General features: G+C 42.9%; 1 long non-coding RNA gene across 1 annotated transcript in view; it reads right to left on the bottom strand.

Annotated features, from left to right (window-relative positions):
* The window catches only part of LOC125023214, a 99,751-nt gene extending 79,668 nt beyond the window's left edge, over positions 1-20,083 (bottom strand). The window contains exon 1 of the long non-coding RNA XR_007114555.1: positions 19,593-20,083. This is a non-coding gene — a long non-coding RNA (uncharacterized LOC125023214). The remainder of the gene's footprint in view (positions 1-19,592) is intronic.
* Between the last annotated feature and the right edge of the window lie 1,546 nt (positions 20,084-21,629).

Here is a 21,629-nt window from a genome sequence, read left to right as displayed (position 1 = left end):
ATGGACACACCTTTACCAAATATGCTGGAGTGGTGCAAACATTTACCATTTAACATGAAGAAGAGCTACATCTTAATGCAGTCTTGTATAACTTATCCTTAATGACATCCTACAACAGAAGGCAGACGAGTTGATTTGTTCCAAACTAGCTGACTGAAATGCACCTAACTAGCATATTTAGCGACGCTTTAAATTCACTTGAGTAAACTACAGGTCCATGCCTACTGCCATGTGTGTATTTACCTGTGTTAAACCTACTACCAAGCCATACGCCCTCACAAACAAAACAAAAAAAAAAAAAAGACAGAAATGTGGCACGGCGATAAGATGGAAACATGTTACAGCCGTTATTAAATCAAAATTATTTCCTTTCCCACATTTACTGTGTCACGTTTACTGGCTCGTCCCTAACTCTTAACACGCCGCTCCCGCAACACAATCAAAAGCAAGTTTAACGAACCGCACAACAAGAGATTTCTCCTGGTCGTAAAAGCCCTCCCTCTTTTTAAAACAAAATCAGGAAGAGATTGTCCTTTTTTTTTTTTTTTTAATGGTCCTGTAACTCTTGTAAGCCACATGATCAGTCGACAGTCCCCCCCCCACCGAGACATCGTTACTGAATAAACGACTCCCACCGCGGAAGTTGAGACCTTACATTCCTCTCCTCATTTGAAAAAACAAAAACAAAAAAACAAACAAACTTTACCTACAGTTGTAACAACCTCCGCCTTGTGCTCTCTCACTTTCCCCCCCCTTCACGAGACGATTGGTCTTTAATGTATTTCAGAGAACATCTGCTAACTATCACTGAACCTCGTGGGATTTCCATTTAGCCCAGTTAATTACTCTATCAAGCCAGGTTCATTATCATATTCCTCCTCTTAAAAAATGCACCCGACACCGCGCGACTGTGCGTGCGCGTATAGGTGTAAGGGCGAGCGTGTTCCCAGACGCGTGCGCGCTGGAGTGTGTGCGCCTGTGTGTGCGCGGCACCGTCTTAAACACATTCCTAATTGCAAGTGGTTCAGCCATAATACTTGTGTTAATGAACCAGAGCTGCATATAGGAGCCAGCTCTGGAAGTCAAGTAGGGAATCTGTTAGTTTGCCTCTCTGGGGAGGACAGTGAGCTGGTATTAATCTTGATGAACAACAGCACTGTGACTTCTGCCCGTCTGCTCCGTTCCCTGCAGAGGTTAGTCCAGGTGACTGATGGCACGGTCGCGCGTCCTCGTAGAAATCGTACGTCAGGATTTTCACTTGAAAATGAGACATGTGCATGTTTAAAAAATGTGACACTTGCTTTTAATAACAGTTGTCAGCTTCATTATTAACATTAATTCACATTTTCTATGTGATTATTTCCCATAAGTGCCAATAGGGAATCTATATAAAGCCTAATAGGCACAAATGACCAGACTTACTTCTAAATATTACAAAAAAAAAAAAAAGTTGAGAAGGAGCAGGATGTGCAGTTGGATAGCGAATAGACATTTTTCACTCAGGAGGTCAAATCTCTCCTCCAGGGTTCAACAGACCCTTACAAGCAGCGAAAAATGATAACACATCAAGGAAACGCTGTCTTTCTTAATATGGACAGCGAGTGCTTTAAAACGACGCCCTTCATAATGAGTTTACTGCCGTGTCATTTATGAAGTGCTTTCAAGTGAGCGACTATTGTTTTCCTTCTGGAGGTCACAGGATTTTAAAGCGTCGCCAGCTGTTCCGCTAAACAATCAGCAAAAGAAAAAACAATCACACATCCATCTCCTAAAACGAATCGGAGCCGGATCAGTGAAGTCGCCTGAAACGAAAAAAAAAGGTCGCCGGTTCAAAAGCACGCGAGGTTTGACCTAAATGCAGAGACGGAGAGGAACAAAGAGGCAGCAACAGAACTGGAGCTGGTGAGAGCCTGTAGAAAAAGGTTCATTTAACAATCAAAAACACAACACTCATGAGAAATATTGCGTGTGAGATCGCTTCTGGCTTTGCTGGCTGCCCAGTATCAGCAGTATTAAACACGCGGATAATGATATTAAGTTTGGTGTGCTACCTGACCGCAGAGTCATTATTCTTAAAAAGGAGTTTATTATTGCGCAAATCTATTCCATATAAACGGGTCTGTAATTGACCTTTTTCAAATTTCCATTACTCAGTAATTCCACGCGGGGCTCGACTTTGTAACGCACGTTCTCGAATCCATCAGCAATAGCGCCGATCAGCCACGTCTCTTAGCAAGTGCCTCACCAGCACCTACGCTCACAACTTTCCATTACATACAGATCAGCTTCCTGTATACGAGGGTCTATACGGCAGTGGGTGTTCGCCGAGTGCAGAGCAGTAAAATCTACCCTTTGATGAGATTAGCTGAGTGGTGTACTTGAAATAACCTTTCATGCGCTGCCATTATTGTATTAATCTATTCTAAAACAATTTGGTTGAATTAATTAGGCCCTACATATTTCAGCAACACTCACAGGCTGCCTGGAAACAGATGGCTCCGAGGGCGAGCCACTCTCCAATTGATGTGTACGGCTAAGGAGTAGCGGGGAAAAGAGGAGAGAAAAGGGAACGGCGAGAAGGGGGCAAGAAGAGTAAGGAAAGCGAAGAAAAAAGGAAAGAAAGAGAGAAGTCATCAGCACCTTTGAATTGGGTATTTGACGGACTGGCAAATTAGAGAAAAATGTGAAATGAGTCTACGCCGGAGCGTGCGGAGACGGAGACGGAGAAAGTTGCTCAGGGTCTCGGGTCCTAATGCTTATCAGTTCCCCTGCAGCTGACAGGAGATTGGTAGCTTAACAACAGTTGGGCAAAGAAGGCTATTATCTCAATCCTACAGTGTTCTGGATGGGTTCAACCTTGAACAGCTTGTAGATGATGAGCCTATCCATATGGTGTTTAAATCGCTCAGCGTTTCCTCAGCCATTAACCTTCAGGACACCTTGCACTCGTCCTCCGCTTTGACTGACAGCTCCGCGCAGATTTCATGAAACGTTCCCGATTTAAAATAAGATCTCGAGCTTGAATAACGGAGTGGATGCCCGACCTTTTTTTCTTTAATTCTTCCTCTTTCTTTAATTGAAGCATCACAGGTTTTGTCCTTTAAAAAAAAAATAAATAAATAAAATCGTAGGGAAATTTCAGGAAAACATTACTCATTTATCTGAGCTTGCAAACCCACCGCTGTGAACAATATCTCGCCGATAGCCGTCGGGGCATCGGTGGCGACATGCCGATCGCGTCCTGCGCGGTTAAGGAGTGCGAATACCCGTGCGGCCCATGTGCAATTAAGACGTGCAAATACCCAGGCTGCTGACTCATAGGCTCAGTTTCACTTTCAAAGGGATGTGCAAGAGTGCAAAGTTGCGAGGACAGTCAAGATGTTTTACAGACTGGGGATTTAAGAGCGGAGGAGCTTGAGTGCCGAAGTGCCGGGGCGTTTACAAGCCGCCGCCACATCATGAAGGACAAGTTAATGGGTAGCAAAGAGGAGGAGGAGGATCGTAATGCACATCGTGGCACGGGTCCAGCCGAGTCTTCTGTTTTTGTTTTCTTTTTTTTTCTTTTTTTTTTTTTAAAAGGAAATCTCAACCTTGCTGTTGAGCATGCCCTCAGACAGAGAGGACAACAGGGAAGAGAAAGTGGGAGCAACAGAGCGAGGAGAGGAGCAATGATGAAGCGGAGAGACACTAAGAAAGATGATACATAGGTTGCGGGGTTAGGTAATGTTGCCACAGAAGTACTTAGCTCACTCCTCGTCCACGTCAGCTCTTGTTTCGGAGCTTAGGTAATGGACATACAACCTCTGGCTCTGTCTCCAGAGCTGGGGAAATTAAAGTTTTCCAACTCCTGACTTGGCAGGAGCTGCGGCAAATGATACCTTTCACCTGAGAGGGAGGGAGGGAGGGTTAGCCGAGGGAGTGATGTCACTGACGGAGCCCTCTCGAGCCAAGGAAACCAAATAGGGAGGGTGTAACAGGCCGGCGTCGACCCATTGTGCGCTGTATTTCTCTCGCACAAGCCGGTAAATTACAAATTAGCATCTCGCATCGCCCTTACTGCCCTTTCCTTCCCTGGCAGCGTCTCCCCTTTGCCCACATCAGCGGCGTTTAGACGAGCATGGACGTCCCGCTGCCCGACACGAGTCAGGCGGAGCGATCCCTCGCGCCTGCTTTTTATTACCTTGTTGACACCAGCTGCTAGTTTTAAGCACTTTTAAATGCTGAGTCTGAGCGGCGGCTCAAATCACAGAATTAATGCCGTTATTCCTGCCCAGCTTTCTTTTTGGCAGTGCTTTTAAGCCCCAGACTTAACAACAAGCCTGGGTTTTATGCATTGAGACAGCTGGTGGGAATAAGGCGGTTGCCAGTGGCATAAAACACAGAGCGTGTGTATGTGTGCGTTTGTAAATGTAGTCAGCGTGTGCCGTCGCGTGTGGGAGGGCATCGGAATATTAAAAAACTGTCTTTTAAAAAGTTGCCTGTCCGCGGTCCAAATATTAAAATTGCACATTTGTCGTACTGGTCAGTCTTTGTAAACAAGCGTTTTATCCCCCATGCTCAGTATTTGGCATTAATAAAGGTGATTAAAAATGCGGTGGAAATGTGACATACTGGAAACCAAATGTTACAGATTCCTCCTTCCTCCTCACCAGTTTGACACTCAACTTCCACTCTCTCCACACTGGCACGCTTCACTACTACTACGCCCGTGTGAAGTCACTCGCCTCTACTTCCACGCAAAACACGCGCGCAGCCACAGTCGTGAAAGTGTGCGTTCCCGTGTGCCCCCCCTCCTCCCCCTCCCTCCCTCCCGCCCCAACACACACATTTTCCCTCACTTCACACGCACAAACTAAGAAATGCTATCTAGCAGCTGTACCTCTCCTTATGTGCAGAGAGTGTTGATCCCAGTTCTTCTCTCACACACAGTGAACATATGTCAGTCAGAAACAAGGCAGACTCTGTATTCCATCTTCTGAATAAAAAAGGAAAAAAAGTTTGCTCCGCTTTTCATGCGGCACTTCTAAAGTCTCCCCAGACTCGTGTAGAAAGGCCCTAAGTGATACGTGGAGGTGACCTTGTTGGGCGCCGGCGCGCGTGTCCGCGCTCGAATGCGTGTGTGTGCGCGCGTGTGTGCGCGCGCGTGTTATAACAAAGGGAGGATCTGAGACGCCTTAGGTAAAACAAATACAGACTCTGATAGATGCCAGCAGCACCTGTGAGATTTACATTTCCTAATTGCAAATGAATTACGAGAGAAGCATTTCACCAGCGCCGACAGGCAGCAGGACGTACCTGAAGGAGAAGGCGCCTTCGAGGAAATGTTTATAGGTGGCTCGGAAAACTTCCACGCGAGCGAGTCCAATGAAGCCTGTTTGAATTTACTGTATGCAACACAGATAAGTTCTGCGGTGGATATGCAATAGCAGCTTCAGGCTTTACACAGAGAGTGAAAAAAGGCTGAAATGATGCTCAGTCAACGTAGTAGCGGTGGCGGCTTTATGAGTCTGTACTTTGACACATTAGTGCTTTCAGCTTAGTGCTGTTATTAGCGGACAAATAATGTGAAGATATTGAAATTTAGAGGGTCATAATTATTTGGTTTACTATGATTTTTTTAGCATTTTATAAAGCTAACAATATTGGATGTTTATAGGCTAAATAGCAATCAAGATAATTACAGCTGACGCTAATGTGAATGATATTAGTTCTAAAGTTAAGCTACAGAAACCACACTATCGAACAAACTGGAATTTTGACTTATTTTTTCACTAGTTGGACAAGTAGTACAACCATGTAAGATTTGTCCTGTAGGGGCCTTGTGCAGATGCAGACTTGAGTCTTCAATCTATATTTCTATTTCACAAAAACTAGAAATGTTAATGGTGACAAAAGCAGCAAACATGCCCCTAGTCGTTACACACTTAAATTGTTTTTAAAAAGAGTTTGAAGAAATGCCTTACGTCACTGAACAACCCTCAATCCAAATAACTTCTGATTACACCTCATTTCCCATTCAATGGGGAATTTTCTTGGACGCATTTAAGCAGTTTTAGTGGATTTATCACCATTTACCATCACTTCTGAGCTGCAATGAATGGTTTACAGAATATTTCTTTTTTTTTCCTTTTTGCTTTTTGCGTATTTTGGTCATGTCTAATGGGGATCCAAATAAATAAATTACAAAGAAAAACATGACAAGGCACTGTGACATAGAGTGCCTGCACAAAATCTCACAGCAGTCCATTGGATAGCTGACTGTAAGCTGTACGTCTGAATCTGGACCTGTCATCAAGCTGACTCACACCGAAGCCCTGCACGCATATCATACGATTCACTCCTCGCTCGGCGCTCATCGCTCTGTAGCCGACATTCGACTGAAGGACGTTCCAGGCTCTGGTAGTCAAGGTAACCTTCTTGGATGTAGGGGTTAGAGGTATCCCACGCCAAATATTTCCAAGTGAAACCAGATGAAACATAAAAATATTTCGAGTGTATGGACTGCACAGCCTGGCCTTGCTGGAGAGAAAACAAGCTTCATAACATTGCAGCTCCACATGGATCCACCTAATATTCACCAGGCCTGTTATCAGCGCGGTGAATTTGGTGGTAGGAACCAAAGCTGAGAATGATCATTGAGTAAACATTTGGAGAACTCTGAGCTGTATCCTATGTCAATCACCTGTATCAACTCACGCACTGGGGGTTGCCTCAGTTGTGTCGTTGAGATTAGTGCAACTTGGTATCGTCCACTCCTCCTCCTGATTGAATTTCATTACTGTTCCATTATCTTGTCACCACATCACTGTTAGTCTCGTTCCGTGCGAACCCGTCTTTCCACCTCTGCAATCATGCCTAAAGTTAGCATTAAAAGCAAAAGTCAAACACCCGTCCTCTTTAACATTAAAAATAAAGTTCCTGAAATATAGACATGACCGTTTGTTCTACGATTTGATTAAACAAATTCTCTAATGAATAATTGAAAGTTAAAAAAATATTAATAAAGGAACAATGGTGGAAAATCAGGTTTTGTAGCAACTGCACGATGAGTCAACCCCTTTGGGGTTTGTTTTTTTTTTTTTATTTGATGTGTTTTAAATTCAAATGAGACATCTTCAGCTCTCCCCTGAGGTGAGACGAGGACCAAAACGAGTCCAACTGGTTCAGGCTGACAGTCAAACAGCCTTCAGGCCCCCCTCACCTCAACTCCAGGACAACAAACAACACCTGTCTTAATGATGTCATGTTCTCACTGGTATCCCATACTTGCCTCAAGACATATCCTGTTCTCAAACTCCTTTTTTGACCTCTCCCTGTGCTCCCTGAAACTATACACTTCCTATTCTTATTATTTACCAACAATGAGCAGCATCTCTCTGAAGGTCTTCTTAAAATTAAATTTCCATATAATTTTGCATTCGTTTTGCAGAAGGAAATGGCAAAAAAAAAATCCAAATAAAGGACATCCAAGACAGAAATGGTCATCAAAAGGTTACAGATGACACAATTGGACGTTTTTGTGTAAACTCGCCCACAACTAGATGGACGTATCCACACAGCTACAATGATAATAATGACCCGATAACTCCTCCTTCATCTAGAATTTGCTAAACTTTGTTGTGGTACCAAGGCAGTCTTTGATATGGGAGCAAGGCATTGTCACTGGCAAGCACGGTGACACCGCACACCAACATGCTCACTCGCACACACACACACACACACACACACAACCACACAGACACACACAGAAACACACACATCCCAACCAGCAGGAAACAAGAGAGGAGCAGCTGTGAGTTGCACTCATCAGTTCAGATTGTGGGAGACACAGGCAGGCTGGTAAACAGACACAGATGTACAGAGCTGAGCAGAACAGAGAGTGGTAGAAAGAGGAAGGTCACCCTTTCACAATGGGAAGGTAGTGACACAGTCAACAATGCTGGCAGTGTGACTCGAGCTACTGTACCAAATAAAAAAAACAAGAAAACTGGATGGTCAAAGTGGCAAATGTCTGTTATTGCAAACATGTTAATATACAGATTGTTTCCTTTAATTATGGTTATTTGTTTTCATTAATTTCTCTGTACTTACCGCAACAGTGACCAAAGTTTGAATTTCTCACATGATTACTAGTGTCAAATTGTCACAACTACTGTACGTTCCAGAAAAAAAAAAAAAAAAAAAAAAAAAAAACCTGCAATCTGTGCAGGTCTCTAATGAGCAATACCCGAGGAAATTCACCTGCCAAGACCTTCTCGTGTGTCACACAAACAGTGACACACACACACACACACACACACACACACACATGGATTTGTCAGCAATTGTTGCCTCCCCTGAGGGTGACACCCCACCTGGGAGCTCAGTCCTGTCAATGCTCACTATCTCAGTTTCCCTTTCAGTCTCATGTGCTCTCTCTTATTACACCCATTCCCAGCGTTTTCTTCCCCCCACCCAGGGTCAGTATCAGTCAAAGCGCCGGATACTTAAGAAGGGAGCAGCGAGGTGGCGTAATCATTCCTTAACATGAAGAGTTGAAAGAGAGAATAGAAAATAACCTTTAAGGGATTAGAGACGAGGGGAAAAACAAAAGGACGGCTGCCTTTTGGGGCGGGATCGGATGATTTACAGCCTTCCTTAACCCTGTTTAGGCAAAATACATTAGCGATATTATGAACTTTGTCTTCCCCTTTAGTATGCTTACAGTTTTTAAAGCAACTTTTGCATTCACACAGACCTGGTCAGTACCAGGATGTATTTTTTTTTTTGATATGCAACCAAATCCAGGGTTGAGAGATAATTCTGTATCTGGAAGCACAGCAGGTTAGTGGACCTGATACTATATCATTCTTTTTGATGATTTATTAACTTTCTCTCTCACTTCAGTGGTCTTTACAAAACACACGGTGTCACTGAAATCCTTGGGAGTGGAATCCATGAGCAGCCACTCACTTACCTTGTAACTATAAATGAAAGTCGGGTCAAACAGTCCCACACAAAACAACGAAACGTCCAAATGGCGTTTACCTGCGTTACCTCAACTGTTGCTTTTGTTGTTTGCACTATTTCCAGTTCTTACAGAACTGCAAATGGATTGTTGTGTGTCATGTGTGGAAATTGTTGCAAACTGTTGCAAATCCACCAGCGAAGACCCAACGACCCTAGCCTCTGGGCTCCAGCAACGTATAACCAGCCCGAGGTAAACATTTACTCGCAGCACTGACCAGGCATTAATAACTGATCGCCACCTGGAGCTAAACCATTCTCCTGCTCCTGACTTCACATGCTAATAAGCCGCTCAGGTGTGTGTTCTGTGCACGCCGACGCGCACGCGAGCCAGGATGTTTGTAGCCTGCAGGAGGTAGAAGTGAAATACCACCAACTGAACAACAAACCAGGTGGTGAAATCAAAGAGAAGACAAGACGGTCCAGCAACTGTTATCCTCAAACAGCCAAACTAAAAACTTCAGGGGGTTGAATCTTTGCAGCTGCTGCTAAAAAAACATCTGAGGTTGTTTTGTCGTGTCCTCCGCGGTGCTGGGAGGCGTTTCAAAGAATGACACTAGTGATGTAAATCAATGTTATCTCAGTTCTCAGGTGACTATTGAGCAATATCACAGGAGTTTGTGTGGACCGCGATGAACACAAGGACCTGCATCTGAGGGTGTCACGGTCTTAATTTATCCCCTCTTAAGTTCCGGATGCCGCCAAAGATGCAAGAGGATGTGTGTGAAATTTGGTAAAATTTTATATGGCAAACCCTATAGGCAGAAACAAGACGATGTGTCTCCAAAGAGACCAAATTGACCAAAACTCAAGTGTCACCAAAATTAATTTTAACTATTTCCGTTCAAGTCTGCAAGTCCCCAAACATTACGGATGAGCAAATACTACCTGTTCATAGTTTAAGGACTCAGGCTTGAGCACTTGTGCGTGTCAGGTGTTTTTTTTCTGTAGTGCAAGAAGAAGAAGAATTGACTTGCCCACTGGAGAACACACATGTGAGAATCAAGCAAAAGAGGATGTCGTCACATCATATGCAGCCACCAGTTACTCTGTTTCATTTGGAGTAGGGATGAAAGTATTCTGAATACATATAAGAGATTCAAACATTGTACTTCAAAAAAAATAAATGAAAGTGCCAATGTTCTTTTAGGTTACAGGGAAAAGCCCCAAGGCTCTGAACTAATATCACAAATGCACTGTACGATTCAAAAAGAGAAATTCATAAATGTCTGGAGTGTGAAATTTAACCGGGTTAGTGCTGGAAACGCTCTCGGACAAAGTAATTCCAGCAGACGAGGCCGCTGCTTCTCAGAATATGTGCCGAGGGGGTAAACCTTCGTTTTCCGTGTGTACACAAAGACAAGAAATTACATTTATTTGTACAGCCACACATCTGCCCTATTTATCGCCCAAATACGCAACAACAAACGACAATGGCTGACGTTTACCTTTATTATCTCAACTGTTACTTTTGGTGTTTGCGCAGCAAATTGCTACAAACTGCTACAAATACTATCCAAGGATAAAGTAATGTCTAGCCAGTCTTAGGTAAACATTTACCTTCAGAACTCAACAGACAGTAATAACTGTTCACCACCTAGGGCTAAACCATTCTCCTGCACCTGACGAAAAAAAAAAAAAAAAAGTTCTCTAAAGCAACATATGCACCTGACTCTATTTTCTACATCTTTCACTATGTGAAAATGGTGGTACTTCCACAAGAAGATAAAAAACGGTTTAGTGGGCCCTTAATGTTAAGCACTCCAGACTTGAATGAAGATCCCAGGACATGGTCACTTGAAATTCCTGCATCTTCAGGGGTAACGTTCGTATCAATCCGTGGATGTAGCTACAGTTTCAACCGATTAAGTCACTGCCACATATTTTCAAACAATTCCACCTTTTCTCCATCCTACGCTCCACAGCACACTAGCTGAATAGAGGACAGCCAACTGTGGAATGATGCAGAGGTGTCCAAAGTTCAATGAATACAGTTCCTGCGTTGGGACCACTATGACAAAAGTCTCTGTTTTTGGGAAACACTGCTTCGTCGTGTCAGTACAGGACAAGTTAGGCAAGTCAGCTGAAAGAGGCAACTTTTCCGTCTTCAGTCCTTCCATCACCTTGAAAGCGAAACGTTGAGACTCTGGTGGACCCACGACATATTCTCATTTAGCCGCTCCACCGTTGTGGGATGTCATGGCTATTAATTCTATCTGAGCTTCATTAATCCACATTTTCCCATCCAGCCCCCTGTCCTTAATCATCATTTCAGCCTTTGCCAGCATGGCCTCCGGTGGCCAAAGACAACTGGGGTCACAATGTGTTCCCTCAGCTCTCAGGGGGTACGTGCACACATACACATTCACAGAAAACACAGATAATAAAACAAGTCATCCATCTCAATCACACAGTATTGGACCCATGTCATTACATTCCTCTCTCTGGGGCGAGTGTACACGTAAATATTCGCTCGCAGACGACGGTGCGGGCGCGTCGACCGAAGTCGTAACACTTGCCGGGTTGTGACATCCACTAGACGGAATTCATCCTGAATTGCACTTCTGGGTGGTATCTGATTTGTGAAGAAGCTGAAGGTCAATCAGCAGTGAACGGAGGCGAAAATACAATCAGAAAGTCTGCTTTAGAAAAGCTAACTGAACTGAAAAAAAAAAAAAAAAAACCCTGCCCATTGAGCTGCGGTGAAAAGAATGACGACTATCAAACCGTCTTAGCGCGGCTCAGCCCAGGTGGGCGATTGGTTAGAAACTGCTTATTGTTCCAGCAGATCTGAGCTGTTTGCCGTTATCTGAATACCAAATGGTCCCAATTTGCTGCATGGGAAGGGGGGGGAACACCACGGAGGGGGGGAAAACACACACAATGGAAACTGGAGAGGGTAATCTGATGGAAATCTCTCAATGTTCCTCTCCCTGCTCGCTAAAGGTTAGCTTGCTTAACTGCCTGTCTGCCGGGTAGTTGCGTGCAATTCGGAGAGAAAGACAGAAACACATGCGAGAATGAGCGCATGAGGAGATGGAACAGGGACAGTGGGTGGTATTTTTATCAGTTTCAGATGGAAAATTGCATCTAAGTTGGTTTGTTTGCTGTGTAGGGGTTTAGAGAGGTCTCCGCTTTCCTGATTTTCATTGAGTTTTGGCTCAAGATCACCAGGCGACCTCTGACCCCTTGATGCCACGATACAAGCACTCGGCCTGCCTCTCCAGCGAGTTCTTTTTTTTTCTGTCGTCGCGAACCAGCACATGCAAATCACGCCGCCATACGGCTCATATAAAAGCCATTTCATCTCGCCAATGCAGATAAAAGAGGGGAGGCAATAGAGGGTGGGGTGGGGGTGGAGGGGGGGGGGGGGGGGGGGGGGGGCAGTGTCTGTCTGCATCGCAGGACAGTAAGCACATAGAATAACGGTGGCAGAGCACAGCCAAAAGCCTTTAGCATTGTGACAGAGCAGATGTTAAGAGTAATGACAGTGGAGATTACCCAATAATTGTAGCAGCGTAAATCATTTGAGAGAGAGAGAGAGAGAGGGTGAGAAGGAAGGAGAGAAGAAGAGAGGAGAGGAGGAGGAGGAGGGGGGGAAAGGACAAAGGAGGATAAACCACAGCTGAAACAAAGAATGCCGTGTTATTGGTGTAAAAATGGAAAAGAGCGCCGTTCATATGCTGCCCTATTTTACTCAACATTTATAGGCAGACAGCTCATCTGTAGTTCCAGGAATGATCCCCTGGTTTTGTGGTGGTGGTGGGGGGGTATAATGGCAATTATGACAATGTGGCTGCTAGTGTTACTGTGTGTGTTTCGGAGCTAATCGCCGTGATGCAAGCTGCTGCCCGAGGCCAAGGATAGAGGATAAAGGGGCCCCTCCATCTACGAGTATGATGACATATTTCTCGCCAACATCCCTCAACAACAGCGTCTGCCTCGGAGTTCGCCAAAGCCTACGCGGGCTTTACAGATTTTTTTTTGCAACACCGAGCGTACGCGCGTTTCCCCTCACCTCCCCGCGTTGTTGCCTTGATTGTGTAATAAACTTTATTCAGTTAAGCGTGAATTATTGTTAATTGAACTAAAAAGTAATTTTCTTAATTGAAACAGAGGTGGGAGGGGCGGCCCGGCTTAACGACGTAAAGGAGCGTCTTCTCTCCCTAACTCTCTTACTCTCCCACCATCTCCAGACTTTTATCTTGTCTAATTCTTTTTCCCCATTAACATTCTCGCCATCATTTTTCCTCCCTCCCATCCCGCAACTGCTATATATAAGCCTGTAATCTACTTAGACTCACACGCACCTTCAAATCAAGAGAGACCTAGGTTGAAACGTTTCTGAAGAGCAGTACTGCTCGTGCTTTGAAGTGCAATACTCAATAATACTAAATAAATAAATGAACTGCTACAGTGTCCACTGGTGCAATGTAAGACTTTTGTTTATACGTGATCGACTGATTTACAATGACTGGAATGCAAACTTCTAGTTCATATGTTCCTTGTCATGTGACGTGACATTAAAGGCACAAACGCCCCAAAAAATCAATGACACAAGCTCCTGCACAATCATGAAAAATATTACAATAAAATACAAGATTGACTGGACTGAATGCAAGATCCTCGAAAGTGGAATGTGAGAAGGAAAACTGATCTGTACTGGAATCATTAACATTAACCAGTTGTGATAAGTTCATCTCAGTGACACAACTTGAAATTAGCGCTGCAGCAACTCCTCTCCATGACGCAATATTTACACCATTCATCAATGATGGTGGCTCCCACGGCTGGGAATGGCAGAAATAACTGGAAGAAGCCCAAATCAGATGCTCTGAACTGAGGAAATGAGATAAGCTGAGGTACAGCATGCTGTAGGGCTGGGCGGTATGACCGAAAATGTATATCACAGTATTTTTCAAAATTCTGATGGTGTTATGGTATATCACTGTATTTTGTTTTCCATGCATTATCCCACAGGTTTGCACTGCCTGCTGATGTGGAAATCTGGGGACATATACAGCTTAGAGATGAAAAAATATATATATATTATCAAGATGAAATGCAAAAACATGGATAATTACTGTTTCATTTATTTTATTCATATTTAAACATATTTAAACTGCCATGTTTGTAATGTCAATAGCAACGTGACCAGCTACCGTAATAACTGTAGTCTGCGCGCAATTTTTTTTTCTTCTCATATATAAAAAGTTAAAATTGCAGACAATTTCGGGGACAGCTATAGCCAGGTGAGAGCATGCTGCACAATTAGTGAAAATAAAACAGTCCACCATTGTAGCACAATCTCCATTTTCTAGCACGTCAACAGAAAAGATCTCCCGGCACAGCAATGTCACTATTTTGTCTTAATCAGACAGTTTTGTCCGAATGTTGGTTCGTGTTTTGAGCCTGGGAGTCATCACTCTCATCCTCATCCGTTGTTTTTTTCAGAGCTGAAAGTGAGAACTGAACAAAGACTCTTTAGGGGACATGCTAATGGATAGTGTGCGACGCTGCTTTCCAGTGCGTTTCCAAGTCGTCAGCAGTTCACTTCTGCACATATAGACCTATAAAACTAAGCGACGCGGATTTGCATTAACGCTACGTGGGCGCAGGCAACCTTTTGCAGATGAGTAATAGAGCCGCATTTCCAATTAGAAGCGCGAGTCATTAAAGTTAAATCATACTCAACACTGTATGCTAGTAATGACAGAATACAGTAAACAACGCGTTTGGAAATTAGGTCCACACTCAATGAATCTCAACTTTGGTGACGAATGGCATCATTATGTAAAAATTAAACTTTGAAATGGGTCTTTAATTATTGACACCATGATAAAATATGTAATCATGATTATGTTTGAATAAAAGTTTAACATTGGGGAGTTCTGCTTATCACTTAGTAGTTAAGCAAAGGATTAATCAGCTCCACAGACAATAATAATAGTAATCGATAGACAGATGGAATCAATATGTGAAGGATTTTACAAACAAACAAAAAATGTTATCCCACTACGACTTCTCCTAGTCTCAACCTCGCCCATCCATGATATTTAAAAAATAAAAATAAAAATAGACGAGACGACCTTTATCAGTCATCATTTATGCATTCCTGTTGTTAAATTCCAAATTCCATCCCACATAAAGAGAAGGTAATATGCTCCTCGTCTCCACTTTTCTTATCCACAGTACTCTAGAAAAATATATGTGGGAGAGTGAGTTAGGCCACAGAGAAGGGAGCTGTGTTTTGGAATTCAACCCACATACCACAGCTACTGCAGAGCTTCAGGAAACAGTCACATTCCTGTAAACACATGTGGATTTACCAGGGCAAGAGCCCTTGGTCACCAGCCTAGCCAAATATTATCTCATACAGAACAATATCACCACCCTCCCCGGCAGTTATTGGCTGAGAGGGAGGAAGTGATGTATATTGACTTTTCATTTGTGCCTTGCTGACTCTGCTGACAAAAAAAAAAAAAAAAAGGACCAAACCACTTCCAGCTGCTAAACCTAGAGCAAACAACCGCATTTCTGCTGAACATGATTCAGCTGCATTCTGTTTCCCAAATTTCCATCGAGCACTTGGGTTTCTCAACAGCCACAATTGTGAGTCATGCAGTGGTTAACGTAGCTAAATGGCACTCTCCCTATTATCACAGTAATATTCCTCTAAAGTGATTAGTGCATTACATGTAATATGAGCAAATGAGGCCTACAAATGGCATAGCGGCTCGTGATAATGAGATCCATGTACGCAATAAAATAAACATCATCTATCTATTCCTGCTCATCTCCTGGCATTAACACGTGACCTCTGTAACGTGAACATTCTTGCCTGACAATGCCGGCCGTCCTCCGCTATTTGTCTATCCGGAGAGGGTGTCTGGGCCATCTCGCACCTTGTCAGTCATAAAAGCAGTGGGAGAGGGGGAGAGGGGGAGAGGGGGGGGAGGGAGAGGAGGAAGGCGGAGACGGAGGAGGGGATAAGAAGAGTGCCATTACCAGTGTTCTGGACCCGTGTCTTGCCGGGGTGAATAATTACGTCTGACATGTCGTGAATAGGGAAGGACATTATCGCAGTGATCCTCCGCACCCCCTCGGTGTGTTCCCTTGCACGCACACACACATTAGGGCCCCTCTGAATGATTTAGGGGGTCTGTTAATAATGCAGGGGCTCCTAGAGCTAATTAGGTAAGTAGCAGAGGGCGCCGGCTGTGACGCTTCAGTTCACTGATACAAGCTGTAAAGGAATGAAGCATGGACTGCACACACACACACACACACACACGGAGTTTGGGTTTCACTGCAAACACACACACACAGACACACACACACACACCACAATCCTTTAGCACCAGTCCTTTTTTTAAAAAAAAATTTTAGTGCTTCTCATTAAGTTTCCTTATTGATCTGGGCACTAGCTGTAGAAAATGCAGGAGCACTACTAGGCTACGCATTTCAGGAATTGACATTAAGGATTCGGTGGATTTTTTTTTTTTTTAGGGGAAAGAGAAAGATAAATTTAACTGCCACACCAGAACAATTTTAAAACATGGGCCTTTACATTACGCGCAACGGATTACTCAGCTTTTTATTTAAATTCATAGCCATCACACTGAAATTATACCGTATCAAAATGAGTGCATTTTTTTTTTTTTTTTTTTTTGATACATCACCAAGACAAGTGACTGTTTGCAATGCAAATATTCTACAGCGCTTTACAAGGGAAAACACCAGGACGGATAGCTAACAATGCGACTGCTCTGTATGAGTCAAAATCGAATAAAGGAAGGGTATTTGTGAACAGCAGGGGAGATTAATCTGATGCTTTATGAGGAAGGAGTAATACTCTGGGTTGTCTGCCAGGGGCAACCAATCTTGGCTAACAAATAGGTGATATTAGCTAGCTAGTGTTAGCAGCTCTGTAATTCCCTATGACACTGGTCTTCACTATGAAGATAAGTTTAGCTAAGCACCAGTCTGAAAATATGACCTTCTCTAACAGATTCAGTCACATTTATCTAAAAATAACTTAATGTATAGATTCACGCGTTTAAGTGACTCTGCATAAATTCTTAGACTTAGATAGACTTTAATGATCCACAAGTGAAAATGCTTGGTCAGAGTAGCTTAGTTGTTACAAAAAGGTGAGCCTATAGAACACTCTACAGTTTGTAAACAGTGTGATTTTTCAGAGGGGCGGGGCTTAGCTGGAGGCAAAACATCTCTAAAACAATAGCCTGTAAACACCGATTAGCATATTTCAACTGAGATAATGGACAAGGAAGAGACTATACTAATACACTCACTCCCCGAGACCATGAGTGTTATTTTAAAAAGTTGACGTTGACTGATGAGAATATATTCACTGACCCCTAAACTCTCACTCACTGGATGGATGATTTGACCAAAGGAGGACACAGAGGGGAGGAAGTGTGGTCTGCCTTTATCAAGTAAAGCCTCTCATACAAAGACATTACAAAGTATTAAGTGCAACCACTGTGAAGAGTCAAGTAGCAATTACAACTTCTGCTTGGAAAGCCCTGAAACTTACAACTATCGCTGCATTAGCTTGCGGCTAGCATTAGCATTTACATTTAACGGGAAGCTCCTTAATAATTAATCATGATTAACGTAATTTCAGTCACATAATGTTATCCAGGTTGAAACTGATGATTCATTACTATCAATACATATCTATCTGATATCAAGTGTGCCAGTGGTTGATGGTTGTCTCACTTCAATCCTTTCTTTTGATCGCCAAAATCAAACCAAAGTCAGTGGTTGGTATATGATAAAACTTCAAGTTAGTGTTATTGCTTTTTTGGTTTTTGCCCCCCAAAATACAGCAAGACAACATTTTCATGGTTGACGGTGTTCGCCTCAAGCTTCCCTCTGTTTTGCCTCCAGCTAACGTTGTGATGTCACAGTGACGTAGGCCACAAAGGGGTCTATTATACAGCTGGGTAGAGTATAAAAGAAGTTCTATAGCGTTGACTGTGAGAGTGGAGCTGCATCAGTCTGCTGGAGAATGAGCTCTGCTGCCCCTCTAATGTTTGGTGTAGTGGATGAGATGGATTGTCCATAATGGAGAACAGTTTATCCCGTGTCCTCCTGTTCCTCACTGAGACAAACGTCTCCAGCTCCCTACCAATCACATGTCCAGCCTTTCGGATCAGTTTGTTGATCCTACTGATGTCTTTTTTGCTTACACTACTCCTCCAGCAAACCACAGCAAAGTACAGGGCACTCAGACTCACAGACTGGCAGAAAGACTCACTGTTGTCCCTCCAGTCCAGTCTGTTGTTCATGTAGACTCCCAGGTACTTGATACTATGATACTAGATGCAGTGTATGTACAAATATGCAATCTTTTTTGTCGGATTAACAAAGCTGCACGTATGTCCAGATCTCAATCATTGTTCATTTACACTCTCAGAATAATGGAAAAGGTGGCTGTATTCTATTCAGTCTCTCCATCTATTAAACATGTGCCACAAATTTATCACAAGCACTTGTACGACCACGATTAAAGTCATATAATCAGCTTCTTGTGCCGATAAGTCGAAGGTAAATGTGCCTTAAAAAGTGAATATCAAGCCCTGCATTTCATTCACATACATAATGCATTGTTCAGTGGAGCAGGATGGGTAATGGGTAACAGATCTGTATGCTGTGGACCTGAGACACTTTGACAAGCGGCATCAGAGAGGTCGAAAGGTAACAAGGATACGTGCGCGGTCAGAAAATCAATAGAAAGTGATTATCTTGAGAGGGAACAAGTGGAGAGCCAAGGTGGGCCTTGTCACGTGTACGTTCTCTCCTCCCGGCCCCCCTCTTTCTCTGGCGCCATAGCTGTCAGCCCTGTAAGAGCAGTGTCAGGGTGATTAGAGAGCAGTGTGGCCCAGACAGAGCACAGCCAACCTCCAGATGAGCCCTCCAGAGAGGCAGCGCCACGACAAGCCTCAGTCCAGGGTCAAGCCTACTTTGTCAGCCTCCCAGCTTGCAAGATTTTTTTTTTTTTTGCCCTCACTGTGCACAACCAGGAATCATCTTGTTTGACTGCAGAGTCAGTGATACATAACTGCTTTATGGTGCCTTTAGGCTGAAAGCAATTATATTTAAAGGGCTGGTTCACCAAAATTGCAAAAAAGACATATTTTGTGAGTGGTATGTAGACACGCAGACGATTTATTTGCCTAGATTTTTAGATTGTCTTTCTTCATAAACAAGAAAATGAATTTACCTCCATAGCTTTGGTGGGAGAAACAAATCTTACAGATTAATCTCAAAACTAAAGGATTAAGCCAATACACAGTGCGACAGACAGTGAAATGAAGGTAAATATGCTGGTAGTTAGTACTCTACCTTTCATTTGATAACGGTATGTAAACAAGAGCTAATTCTAATGGAAAAACTGTTAGCATGTAAGCTATTCATAAAAAGGTCAATAGATAACTTAATGTCATTTAATAATTATGACTACACACCAGCAACAACTCTGAAATGCATAAAATATGGCGTTTTATATCAATTTAATGTTATTTTATGATTAAATATATAGAGGCCATGACACTTACCTGCATGGCAAGTATCCATCCATCATTTTCGCAGATGAAACGATGACTGGGCGTCGGTTTCAGGCGTCCAAGATCACATAAATAATAAGAAATACCCCCAACGCGATGTTTACTTTGATTCCAAAGCCTTTAAATATTTGTATTCGCGTTTAATGTTGTGTAACAGTGAACAAAATTCACCTTACAGAGGAAAACGGTGCGGCTACGTTTTAAACGTTGCGACCGGAAGTTAGCTTAACGGTGGGTACACGCTATATCGACTCGAGTTATTTGGTAAGGCTAGAAAATAAAATAAGTTTGGTGATTTTTTTTCTCCAAGAAAACGGGAAAGCTTTCAGAAGTTTTTGTCGACTCATTTCTGGGAAATATTAACAAATTAGCAAACGTCTAATGTCGGACTAACTTCCCATAAGTCAAGCGTAACTACAGGAAGCCATTAGGTCAATTATCGCAATTTGTTTATTTATTTATGTAAATATAAAATATGCATTAAAAACGAATTAGCTAATACATAACTATATAAATAAAAGGAGAAAATATTCTTGACTAACAACTGGAATTGTTTTGCTCTCAGGAATTTTGTGTTTACTGCCATAGGATCAGATCAAACTACTCCCATTACAGGTTAGTACATCAATCAGCCACAACATTAAAACCACTCACGGGAAAAGTAAATAACATTGACCTGTTGTGACAATTCAATGCTCTGCTGATAAACTTTTGGACCTGGGATTAATATGGATGTTACTTAGACATGTACCACCCACCCACCTACACCAGAACAGGCACCACCACCCCATAGCAATGACACTCAGCAGTCTGACACAGACACAAAAAAGATTTAAGAACAACTCAAAATAAAAAAACAAAAAACAAAAAAAAACATGAAAAACAGCACAAGGTGTTAACCTGGCTTTCAAATGCCCTTGTACGAATGGTAAAACCTTTTCTCATTAACTCCAGCTGCCTTTGTTTTTGGATATACCTTGATCTAGATGACTGAGAACCTGGTATCTTTTCTATGACCTTTCAACTGCATCTGAAAAAAAAAAATGTATGATATAAACTGGGAAACTGTTACAAATGAATAAATCTAATGAAAGTTCAACTGAAATACTGGGAATTACCAAGCTTTCCTACAAAATAAAAGCACAAGCTTCTCCGTAGTAATTTCCCTGAATGTTGTGTGTACCGCTGTTTGCTTGGTCAACAACAGCCTTATACTGTTGTTGATCGACAAAGAAAAGCCCCCTGTGTAACCACAAATAGTCATTTCATGTTTCTGTTTGGGCCTTAAACAAACATGAATGGTATCAATTATCTCATCCTGCTTTGGGGTAGAGAGCAAAGTACAAAACAGTTGTAACAGACAGCAGTCTAGACATAGCGATGCGAAAAGCTTGTTAGGTAGAGAAGCGTCACACCTCCAAAAAAATTTCTGTCACAAGGGGAATATTTTCAATTTTTTGTGCCTTCGAGGCTGGTGTATGTGTGTGTGTGTGTGTGTGTGTGTGTGTGTGTGGTTGGGAAGGGAATTCATGCAAGGATGTCTGCCATATAATCTACATTTTTTTTTTCAAATGTTTCTCTTTTTTCTCCAAGTTCCCTGTAGCGCACACTTGTTGACAGATTGCTCATTAGTGTGACACAAACTTTCAGCACCGTCTGCAGTTTCCAGGGTTCAACAGCTCTCTCCAAGCCCACAGCAGAAGAGAAAGCTGTAGTCTGACGGTGCTCTACCTGTATGTGATAGCTGTGGCCTGGGGGTTAACGGTATCTAATCACAGCCTCAACAGGTGAGGAGAGGAGATGGCGCAGACAGCACGGCACCACATGGAATTCCTCCGCTATCATAATGTGGATCAAACCACACACACACACACACACATAGACACAGTAGCCAAGATTTACTCTGAATATGCACTGCTCTCTGCTGTGATTCTGAACGCTGTGAATGATGCACACAACCGTCATTATAATACGCCGCACTATATTACATTACAGTGTGAAATCATTTACTGACGCCGTCTCATGAAC

Source organism: Mugil cephalus, chromosome 17, assembly GCF_022458985.1.
Source record: "Mugil cephalus isolate CIBA_MC_2020 chromosome 17, CIBA_Mcephalus_1.1, whole genome shotgun sequence".
Lineage (NCBI taxonomy): Eukaryota > Metazoa > Chordata > Actinopteri > Mugiliformes > Mugilidae > Mugil > Mugil cephalus.
Note: the sequence above shows the minus strand (reverse complement) of the source record. Positions and strands in the feature narration are given on the sequence as shown.